At 43.2% G+C, this 12,165-nt stretch overlaps 1 pseudogene; it reads right to left on the reverse strand.

The window, feature by feature from the left end:
• Positions 1-4,640: 4,640 nt before the first annotated feature.
• On the reverse strand, positions 4,641-4,758 carry LOC124608043 (annotated as a pseudogene).
• Positions 4,759-12,165: the final 7,407 nt, after the last annotated feature.

Genomic DNA, 12,165 nt, shown 5'->3' on the forward strand with positions numbered 1-12,165 from the left:
TCCTAAAATAATGTTTCTGTTCAAGATTAACGTGGACATGGAACGGATGTCTCATACCCTTCTATCATGTTTCTGTTCTTCCGCCCCGCAGGTGCTGTGGAACTTACAAACTCGTGTACAGCGGAACTGCTGGTACTACGTGACAGCACGTCGTCTGTAACTGAGAAATCTTCCTCCGATACTACTGACATCTTCCCTAAATACTGGGGTGGTACGCCTGGAGATGTTACAAGACCGAACATAGCTCAACAACGTCTGTTGTTGATGGCACTGGAAAATTTGAATCTCCAACTAGATTATTTGATATTCTCAGTTTTCAAATATGTGAGTAGGGCAGACGAGGGCATGTTTAGCCAGAGCCCTTTTCTTGCTAACCAATCTTGCTAGAACACTACCGATAATGGAAAATTAGTAACACAGTTATGAGGACTCTCTCAAACTTCACGGCATCAGCTGAATGAACGTCTTAGAGCGAATACCATGTTAACATTGTTGTGCAAGGCGAGCAAATTTTGTCACTCAACCATCAAATGTCCTAAGGAGCATATACCGGGTGATCAAAAAGTCAGTATAAATTTGAAAACTGAATAAATCACAGAGTAATGTAGACAGAGAGGTACAAATTGACACACATGCTTGGAATGACATGGGGTTTGTTAGAACCAAAAAAATTCAAAAGTTCAAAAAATATCCGACAGATGGCGCTTCATCTGATCAGAATAGTAATAATTAGCATAAGAAAGTAAGACAAAGCAAAGATGATGTTTTTTACAGGAAATGCTCAAAATGTCCACCATCATTCCTCAACAATAGCTGTAGTCGAGGAATAATGTTGTGAACAGCACTGTAAAGCATGTACGGAGTTATGGTGAGGCATTGGCATCGGATGTTGACTTTCAGCATCCCTAGAGATGTTGGTCGATCATGATACACTTGAGACTTCGGGTAACCCCAAAGCCAATAATCGCATGGACTGAGGTCTGGGGACCTGGGAGGCCAAGCATGACGAAAGTGGCGGCTGAGCAACGATCATCACCAAACGACGCGCGCAAGAGATCTTTCACGCGCCATCTGTCGGACACTTTGTGAATTTTGTTTTTCTTTTGGTTCTAATAAAACCCCATGTCATTCCAAGCATGTGTGTCAATTTTTATCTCTCTATCTGCATTATTCAGTTGTTTATGAAGTTTTCAAATTTATACTGACATTTTGATCACCCTGTATTTTTGAATTGAGAATAGATAATTATGTGTTCGTTAAAGGGAGATTCTTCTATTTTACGAGGTCCATTCGTATAATTGGAAAACTTGAAAATTATTACTGTAGTTTCCAAAACAATTCAAATATGGTGATAGAGCACCCTTGCGCAACCCTGTTGGTGTACGTTGACGCTCTACTTCGCATTGACATCCTGACACCGCAGTCAAGGAAGTTCTAAGACGACAACACTTTCAAACACAATATATACATATATTAAAAAAATGAAGACACAGGAAAGAAAGATAGAAGCTGCTAAAAAAGGTTATTCGAAATTAATGAATCTAAAGCGCTAACAATCCTTTGTGAGCAAGGTCCGCTAAGGGCAAGCAAAAACATAGAAAATGTGGACAGACCTGCTTCTGATGTCTTCATTAGTGTTTTGCCCAACATGTTACCTCCAGTTGTTTCCTGTCTCCTGCCATCTTCTTCAGAGCGTGTAATTTACGCCACCCCTTATGTCGCCTATTGGTCTCATCTCACTAACTCATCCTTTAATAACGCTTGTTAGCAATCATTCCCGTCTCAAAGAAGGTCCCATTCAGTTCTCCATCCCTTCTCTGATTAAGACGATGAAATTCGTCTTGTCTTTACTGCTAGAAAAAAATACTGCGAACGAAAAAGAAAACAAGAAAGGGTCCTGCGTCATCGGCGTAAAAGTTGGCTCACGACGACTGTGCCACGGGAAACACATTACTTTTTTGTGTGCATAGCTAGAAACTCATACAGTGATGAGGAACAGGTCATACATTGCTTACAGGTGAATAGGCAACTTCCTGGAAGATTAAAACTATGTGCCGGAACGAGACTCGAGCTCCGGACCTTTGCTTTTCGCGGGCAAGTGCTCTACAAACTGAGCTACCGAAGCACGACGTCACGACCCGTCCTCAAAACCTTAATTCCGACAGTACCTCGTCTCCTACCTTCCAAACTTCACAGAAGCTCTTCTGCGAACTTTGCAGAACTAGCACGTCTGGAAGAATGGATATTGCGGAGACATGGCTTAACCACAGCCTGGGGGATGTATCCAGGTGAATAGGCCTCTAACAATAAAACTTCTATATAGGTCACATTATGCTAACGGATGGAAGTTACCGATTATTTTAAATTGGCAGTAGAATTTTTGTGTATTACCATGATATTTGGTGTATGTTAGCCTTAAATTGTATAATTCATATTTTCAGAATTTTAGTGGTGTATTTTGCTTACTGATCACTATATTCTATGATATGTACGAATGTGCTCCCATATGTGTGTAAACTTGCCTCATACCTGGGGCACGTTTATGCACTCGACTTGAGCATGCACAAAATTATTTTGTAGTCTTAAATGTAATGTTGAATCAGAAGCATATATACTAAATTATTCTTTAATAATCATGTTAAGAGAATCAACAATTTTAAACACTATAAATCTAACCAAAAAATATAAAAAATTCTTGTATAAAATCCGCGTAAATTTGCCCGGGCCCCCGTACATATATCAGTTTCAGCATACGTTTGTGATATCTTCACCACCGTGAAAAGTACTCCTTCTGAGACTCTTCTCGTTCAACAACGCGAAAAAGCAACCCACGGTGAAGGTTCAGCTTTGCTGATACTTTCACGTCACAAAACTAATTCTTTGATGATGTACACCTCAGCGTGACACTTTCTCTTGCCTAAATGTAAAATTATCCATCTTATCTCTGTAACCAACTTCCCCACATTCACTTTAAACACAGTGAATTACAGAAAACCCATAACACGCATTAAAAATTAAGCTGTTGTCTCTTCAAAGTAAACCGCTGCAAACAATAATTTGTTTTTTCTTTAACATTCGCTAACCAGAGTGAGAATCGTTAGTCAAACGTAAAGAATATTGTCCATATGATCTCGTGTTTCTCATCAGTTGACTGCGATGAATGGTGTCGATAGCCTTTTTAAAATAGCGAACTAGTTTTACGAACTGGAATGCATAAAACAGTATGTTTCTAGTGTTACGGATGTTACGCAGGTTGTTAATCTAAAATCTCCTCTCGTCTCTCTCGTTCTACCGATTGGACGCAACGCATTTCCCACACTCTCCTGACTCAACCGCTAATTGCCACTAGTTTCAGTATCACAGTAATCACAGTATTAATTTCACGACAGAACAGAAACGGTTGTACGTTAAACGCAGACGCGTTCTTGTATGCTGTGTGTGATGTTTATCGAGTTAATTAGTAAGTTTAACTACAATAATCAGCTTAGATTGGATGTGCTTTAACTGAGTGATTCAGTTACGGCTTGTTTTGTATGTTCAACAAGTGGAATTTCCAATAAATGTCTGCATTCGAGTAACAGAAACATTTATATAACTATTATGTACTTCGTCAGTGTGTAAAGGGGGAAAGAAATATAACCTAAATCGCCGTTAACGATGTAGGATAACATGATTACTGCCACAGCTTAAAGATACCCATTTCGGAAAAGTAGAGCCCAGCTGAAAGATATGTTTCACGAATTATTATTATCACTTACTCAAGGGAATGCCATGGTGTTTAAACCACACGAGAGAACTGCGGATCCTGGGGAAATGAAACAGCTATATTTCTCTTATACTTTAAGTACTAGTATAGCAAGGCTGTGTTGGTTAGTATTAAAAGAGCAGGTCAGTCAGCCATCATGTTCGCACATTCCCTTCTGTGTGGTTGCACCAGCGGTATTACTGTCTGTAAAAGACATCCACCATACCAACGTCCACGGGTTCATAGAGGCTACTGTTTTGTGTACCACAGGAATCCTCTTGCATGTGACTTGTTGTATCCTTATTGATATGGCGCAACTGTATAGTTCATGAAATTTGTTTATAGAGATGATAGGACAGATCATTATCAACCATCTCAAATTTAACTATTGTTCCTTAGTATGCAGTCTTTACCAATTTGTTTTAGCTATATAAAAACAGGAAAGATTATTAGAGTATAGTATCCTGTCGATACATATCGTTAGAAATGGGTCACATACTAGATAGAAAAATGATGTTCGAGAGAATCGGTCTTATCGTTTTTCAAATCAGTCCGTCATGCACCATAACTAAAGTAAAGTATGCTAGCTTTAGTCTGGGTGACCAGGCGTGGATATGAAGGCAAATACAGTCAGTTCCACAAGAAAGTGTATGCCTTTATCTGTATGAAATAAAAGACACCATTATAAAAATATGTTTACATAAAACTCCGTCCGTACAGGCCTTAGAATACCCAACGGTACTTACTGGCCGTGTCATTCTCTCAGCCCTGGGGCGTCACTGGATGTGGTCAGCATACGGCTGTCCTGGCCGTTGTCAGTTTTCGTGACCGGAGCCACTACTTCTCAGTCAAGTAGCTTCTCAGTTCGCCGCACAGTGGCTGAATGCAACCCGCTTGCCAACAGCGCTCAGCCGCCCGGACGGTCACACATCCAAGTGCTAGCCCAGCCCGACAGCGCTTAACTTCGGTGGTCTGACGGGGACCGGTTTTACCACTGCGGTAAAGCCGTTGGCTTATGTTTACTTGAAAATACATATTATTAGTAACTGAATATTACCTAATAATTAATCCAATCGCCCCCCCATTATCGATTATAGCTTGGAATCTTTTAGGCATGCTTTTCACGAGATTTTCTGCATATTCTCTCGTTAACGATCTCCATATCATGCCTTTTTGATAAAACGAATGACAACTGCTTCAAAGTATATATTGGCTTTCCTTTAAGCTTCATCTTAATATATGACCAAAATTCGATCGGATTTGCATCCGGAGACATTCCAGGCCAATCCATCATGGGCACCCCGTTGTAATGTTTACCCACTGCACAGAGACGGCTCCGATGTTTCGGATCACTATCCTCTTGAAGCACCCAGTTTGCATCGTTGAAACCAAATATGTTCTTAAAGAACCTCAGAAGGTATTTTTGATAAGCATTTAAATATAAGTGGGTGACGCTTCATATATTTTGCAGTCATTTTAAAGTACAATCGACAAAACTAAATATTCAACTCTCACACGTGTTATTTATATACTGTGCAAAAACACATTGATTACAGATTCGAGACCACTGCCAGAGATGTCACTGTGAGCGTTACATTTGAAATTATACCGTATACTTTCTTGTGGAACTGACTGTACACGTCCAATCAGCTGTGTCGCTCTATAAGGAGAAAATGATTCGGAGACTGACGTTCGATTCTTCACAGAATTTTTTAATCAAAGCGAGAGCAGCAGAGGTATATTCAACAGATTTCATCTGGAGTCGTGGACGGCATCTAAGCAGGGATTACTCCTAATCTTCTGAGAATGTATGTTTCAACAGATGAAAAACTCACACACTGACGTATACAGTGCCATTATTCCCAATCATTATTGAAGGAAGGCAGAAAAGATGTTCGGGTGCTCTCTCTTTTCTTGGCTGAGTTTCCGACGTTGGCTTGTGCAGTGAGGATCTGCTTTTTAGTAAACAACTGTAGAAACCCTACAGGTATGATCAGTGAGTTCAACTATGTATAATGTAATACCACGAAAGTATCTTATAAACACAAATATTGACTGGTTTGTAGTGCAGCTAATGCGTGACTGAATCGTATTTTACGTCATCTTTGGTGGCAGTAGCAATTCTAAAGCGGCAACGGGGCGCTAATTTACAGCCAGTGTAAAATTCCTCTTTGAGCGAGCGTGTGCTGCTACACGCGCCGAGACCGGCCACAAAAGCCGCTCGGCGGGAAACGTGGCTGCTGCAAAGTGCATTATTTGTAAACATTTTGTTCATTAAGTTATGACATCATTGCGGCGTCACAAAAAACAGAGGGTTCGGGGGGGGGGGGGGGCAGACTGATGGAGGGTGGGGAGAGGGAGGAGGAATGGGGTGGATGGGAGCCAGGCGGTAAATCTGTTATTCTGTGGCAGCGTTCGGCAATAAATGTGATTAACAATAATTAATTTTATGACTGCCGGCCTTACATCACTCGCCGGCCGTGCGCTGGCCAGCAGAGCATACAAACGGCGACCGCAGCGCTGCAGCGGCGCGAGCGGTGATTATTCATAAGTGACGGCGAGCGGCGGCATTGCTAATGACGTCAGCGGAGCCGGGCCTAGTGAGGGAGGCGGGCACAGGGGCGGATCCGACCAACCACTGGGCTCTTTATTCCGTTGCTGCAGGTTCTCAGCTCTGTTCCCCGAATTAAAAAAAAAAGGACAGATTATATTTAACCGCTCGCTTGCCGGCACCTACTTTTATACTGGTCGAAAACCAGGACTCGAGCTAAGAATTGTCACAGTTCGTGTTGGGGTGAGAGTTTACTCAGACCTCCTTATTGGGTAACAACTAATGATGAAACTATTAACAAAACGGTAACACGAAACTAAACGTTTTCCCCTCAGCACAATAAAAAAAAATGTCACATTTGTTAAAGCTCCTTCTTATGCTCAAAAAATAAACAACATTTTTATATAGGGGCAAACAGTAATACAAAGGCATAATTTGGTACAGCATAGCACCCATATGTCAAGGCATTGGAACTGAGTTTTTAACTCATTACATTTAATATTTACAAACGGCTAGCTACTTATGAGACTACATTTTCATACCTGCGTAATATTAAATTTCAGTTTTTCTGTTGTATGAAAAGGATGTTACAAATATCTCTGTACACATTAATTACTGTTCGATACACATCACACACGCAGCATCAAATACAGGGTAACAATTATTGTACTATATAAAAAAATCGTCATAAGTTCTGAATGATTTGCCTTAGGACGTTGAAACTACACTGTTGGCCGGAGGGCAAGTTGGGAATTATTATACACATGCATGGTTTAGTTTAGCGAAGAAGCACACTTTCATTTGGGTGGGTTCTTTGATAAGCAAAGCTGGCGTATTTGGGGAACTGAGAATCCGCATTTCGCCATCGAGAAGGCAAATCACTAAACGGGTGACTGTGTGGTGTGCAATGTCCAGTTATGAAATAATCGGTGCGCTATTCCTTGATGGCACGGTCACTACCGAACTCCCTGAAGGTTTTAGATGATTTCATCCCCGTTATCAAAAGTGAACCTGATTTCGACAAGGTGTGGTTCATGCAAGACGGAGCTCGACGCCGTCGGAGCAGGAGAGTGTTTTATGTCCTGGAGACGCACTTTAGGGACCACATTCTGGCTCTGGGATACCCAGAGGCTACTGGCGTGAGCCCTGATTAGCCGCCATATTCTCCGGATATGAACACATGCGACTCCTTTTTCTTGGGCTATATTAAAGACTACGTGTACAGCGATAATGTCAAAACCATTGCCGAGCTATAAACATTCATTTAGGAGGTCATTCTCAGCATCGATGTTCCGACACTTCAGCGAGTCATCGCCAATGATGGCAGGTATATCGAAAATGTCATAACCTAATTCCGAATATCTGTAGTGACATTTACGTGTTGAATAAAGTGTGTGCACGCCGTAGTATGTAGCTAACTTACGTTTTTTTCATATAGTTCAATAATCGTCACCCTGTATTTTATAAAAAGTGCCATAAACAGCGGCGTGAGTAGGTTAACCACGCACGATGTAAACATCGCCAAATGCAGAGAGTTGGGGAAAACGTTGTGGACGATTCTGTCTTTTTTTTCTAACTCTTATGATGAAGTTGTGTGGAGAAGGCTAACCAAAGGCTGCGTTTTATTGGCAGGACATTTAGAAAATGTAACAGACCTACTAAGGAGAGTTCCTACACGACGCTTGTCAGTCCTCTTTTACAATACTGCTGCGCGGTGTGGAATCCTTACCAGGTAAGAGTGACGGAGTACATCGAAAATTTTCAAAGAAAGGCAGCAAGTTTTCTATTATCGCGAAATATATGAGAGAGTGTCACACAAATGATACGGGATTTGGACTGGAAATCATTAAAAGAAAGGCGTTTTTCGTTGCGACGTAATCTTCTCACGAAATTCCAATCACCAACATTCTCCTCCGAAAGCGAAAATATTTTGTTGGCACCGACCTACATAGAGCGGAACGATCATCACGATAAAATAATGGAAATCAGGGGTCATACGGAATGATATAGGTGTTCATTCTTTCCGCGCGCTATACAAGATTGGAATAATAGAGAATTGTGAAGGAGGTTCGATGAACCCTCTGCCAGGCACTTAAATGTGATTTGCAGAGTGTCAAAGTATCCATATAGATGCAGATATAGAAGTAGACGTCGCAGAGAAAACAAATACCGTTCGCAATGACGTAGACACGTGATGTATCCATTGTGCGGTAAACCATTGTGTACGTACAACTAGTCTTGTAGTTACTCGTATTAGCGAGTCATATATGACGGGTATTTTGTCACACAATGAAGGACGACCGACGAGCGAATAGACAATTGCACTTCAATCCAGCCCAATGCCGTTATGACGTCAGTGTAAAGTTGGCAGCTTAGTATTTTTTTTTGCTGATAACTTGTGACACTAGCCTGCACTGTTCGTCACTCTTAAGACGTCACCAGCAACAATGAGAAGAGGCGCCAACAGGCTATGGCGTGTAGGCGCAAGTGTCGCTGTGAAGTGTGCTGCGCGGGAGGATTTCGCGTGACGGGCGGCAGTTGGCGAGTTGACGCCGGCGGCTAAACATTTGAGCAGAGTGGCGGAGTGACTGCGGTGTGCGGTGGAGGGACGAAGTGAGCTGATGCGGGGGTGGGCCCGGTAACTCGGACAAGGAGTTAGCGACGCTCACGGGCGGACCTGTTGCCCGTCGACAGGGACACTCAGCGCCGGGCGACGCGACGACGACGCCGCTGTCCCGCAAGAGGGATGCTTGTTGACAAGTGACTCGGTGGTCTCGGCGCCCTGATTGACAGGACGTAGCCACAGCGCTTAGCCTTATACCTTAGCCACCTATTGCTTGGCCATTGTGCTTCCCGGACCCTGCGGATGTATGGCTCAAAATGGCTCTGAGCACTATGGGACTTAACATCTGTGGTCATCAGTCCCCTAGAACTTAGTACTACTTAAACCTAACTAACCTAAGGACATCACACACATCCAAGCCCGAGGCAGGATTCGAACCTGCGACCGTAGCAGTCGCGCGGTTCCGGACTGAGCGCCTGAGCCGCTAGACCACCGCGGCCGGCGCGAATCTATACAGTTTGTTTTAGAAGGAATAGTAAATGACTTAGGAGGTAACAGTACAGGTTAATAGAAATTTTAACTGGTTACAAAGGTACAGCCGGTGACAAATATAAATTCTAATTATGAGTGTTGTTATTTTTACCCTATCGATTACGCTTTCTGTATTTACACATCGCAACTCAATTAAAAATCTCACATTTTCGAAACCTTGCAATTGCCACCCATTGCGACGCACAAGTATGAAATTTCACTCAAAGGTGCCTACAAGCTTCATCTGTAATGGTGCAAAGGCGTGGGGTCCTGAAACGTTATCCTCGGGCTTGGAAACTCTTGAAATGAGGTAAAAAGGCCACAAATCAGAAGTTCATGTGAGGTATAATGTGAATTAATGACGTCAAATTCGCACCAAATTTCACCACAATTCATCACACAGCCGCCGTGGGCGTATCAAGTGATGGAAAGATCAGCACACCCTTTACTACCTAAAATTCATCCCTCCTTTTGACGCCTCTCCCATGCAGGTAGAACAGTGACGCCCAGTGTTGAAATAACGGGGTTTCCTTTTTGGCCACCTTCGACGCAGCTGACATCTTCTCTATCACTGCACCCATCTCTAAGCTCATCGTGGGCCAGCAACACCATCAAATGTGATTCTAGCCTTTTGGAGTGCAAAGCGATAGCACGTTAGGCTCTGTTGTATAGGGTGGAACCACTGGGGTCCATACAAAACCATTCGACGAAATTTGAAAGCGTTCCGAAGCAGCAAAGAATCCATATGCTTTTTCAAATGGTTCAAATGGCTCTGAGCACTATGGGACTTAACATCTGAGGTCATCAGTCCCCTAGAACTTAGAACTACTTAAACCTAACTACCCTAAAGACATCACACGCCGCGCGGGATTAGCCGAGCGGTCTAGGACACTGCAGTCATGGACTGTGGGGCTGGTCCCAGCGGATGTTCTAGTCCTCCCTCCTTAGGATAATTTAGATTAAGTAGTGTGTAAGGTTAGCAGTTAAGTCCCATAAGATTTCACACACATTTTTTGGACATCACGCACATCCATACCCGAGGCACGATGTGAACCTGCGACCGTAGCGGTCTCGCGGTTCTAGACGGAAGCGCCTAGGACCACTCTGCCTCACCGGCCAGCTATGCTTTTTCAGCCATCCTGTTTCGCTATCTCCTGCGCGGTGATCACGGAGGGAAGCGAATTTGACACATAAGTGAATAAAAGGGCAAAGGGCTTCTCTACCCCCAGTTCGGCAACATCACAGTGCCAACTAGCCGTCTTTATTAAGCACCATGAAAATGCATCTGTACGGAGACAACCTGTGATAGGGTCCTAGGCGCTTGCAGATAGGAAACCTGTTTGACACCAATCAGATTCTACATGCCTCCTGTCTAGAGCAAGAGCAGCAACGTAGCCTGCTTCCAGGCTCTTAGGATTCGCATCACTGGTTGTCTCTATACTGGTACATTTTAAGATGGTCAACAAAGGGGAACGGCTGGCAACGAAGGTGTTGCTGAACTGTATCGAGTTGGAAGAAGTCTTCACCGTTTTGAAAGGTCCCTAGTTTCTCCAACAAGTGCACCAGAGGAAAACGATTGTCTCACTGCACTCAAAACATGAAATCCCGTTCCTGGCTCACAATGTTCTTAGAGATCAGTTGAACTGTCTGATGGAGAGGGAGTGTCAGCAGTGTCAGAGACTATCAAGAATACCGTGCTGCTGCTCATCGCTCTGTGAACTGTCGTTTACGATCGCGAAATGAGTGGGAATCAACGCCTGAAGGAAAGTGGTGGTTCCAGTGGCTCCCTTTATACTACCCCCTGAGGCCTTCTCGTGTCAATTCTCAGCGGCGGTATGTCTGAAATCTTTTCCTTGGCTACCCATAAAATAACCTCGTAATTTCAACTATGGGCGTCCCGTTTATGACCTCCATCGCAGAGACGTCAAGAGAAGGAATGAAATGTGGATAAGAGAGAGTATGACGACCTTACCATTGTGCTAGACGTCCACGGTGGCTTTGGGCAGAATTGTCTTGAAATTTTGTGCAAATGTGACATCATCAATCCACCTTACAGCTTACCTGACCATTTGGCACTCTTTTTGTGTGTGTCGGCACCTTGCTGTTTCAGGTATCACCAAACCCAAGGCTACCACCGCAGGGCACCACGCTTTTACACCATTGCAGAAGAAGGTTGTAGACCATTTTGAGACATATATTAAACTTACGGTATGACTCGCAATGGGAGACAATAGTGGATTTTTTGAGAAACTAATGTGTGGACTATTTGCAGATTGTGATTTAGCTGATATTGTATTTGTGTGCACGTCTTATAATGGAAATAGTGCATATAGAGAACACGATAGACGATTTCTTGTTGTTGAAATTTTATCGTTGGCTAGTTACAAATCGCTCGAGTAATACCATTAATACTCTTTACTGCTGAAGCGACTTCCGTTCGTGACTGTATCAGAAGCACTGGTACCTCACAGCGGTGGATTGACAGAAACCAACATGCCTTCGTGAAGACACATTTTCAGGAACACTTCTCTGCAACTATGAGGTACGACGGACTATAAATTGACTGGGCCTCTTCTGTTAGTGGATAGTGGAACAGGGTTCCTTTGTCTAGAGTTTCCTGAAAACGGCGTTACTGGAAGAGGTTCCTCCGGCTACAAGGACAGATATGTTCTTCCAGTATGACTAGGACGCAAGGCATTCTAGTCGGCAGGTGACACATCGTTTGAACCTAACATTCTCCAGAAGATGGATCGGCAGAAATCGTCACATTTCTTG

This window comes from Schistocerca americana, chromosome 3 (genome assembly GCF_021461395.2).
Source record: "Schistocerca americana isolate TAMUIC-IGC-003095 chromosome 3, iqSchAmer2.1, whole genome shotgun sequence".
NCBI lineage: Eukaryota > Metazoa > Arthropoda > Insecta > Orthoptera > Acrididae > Schistocerca > Schistocerca americana.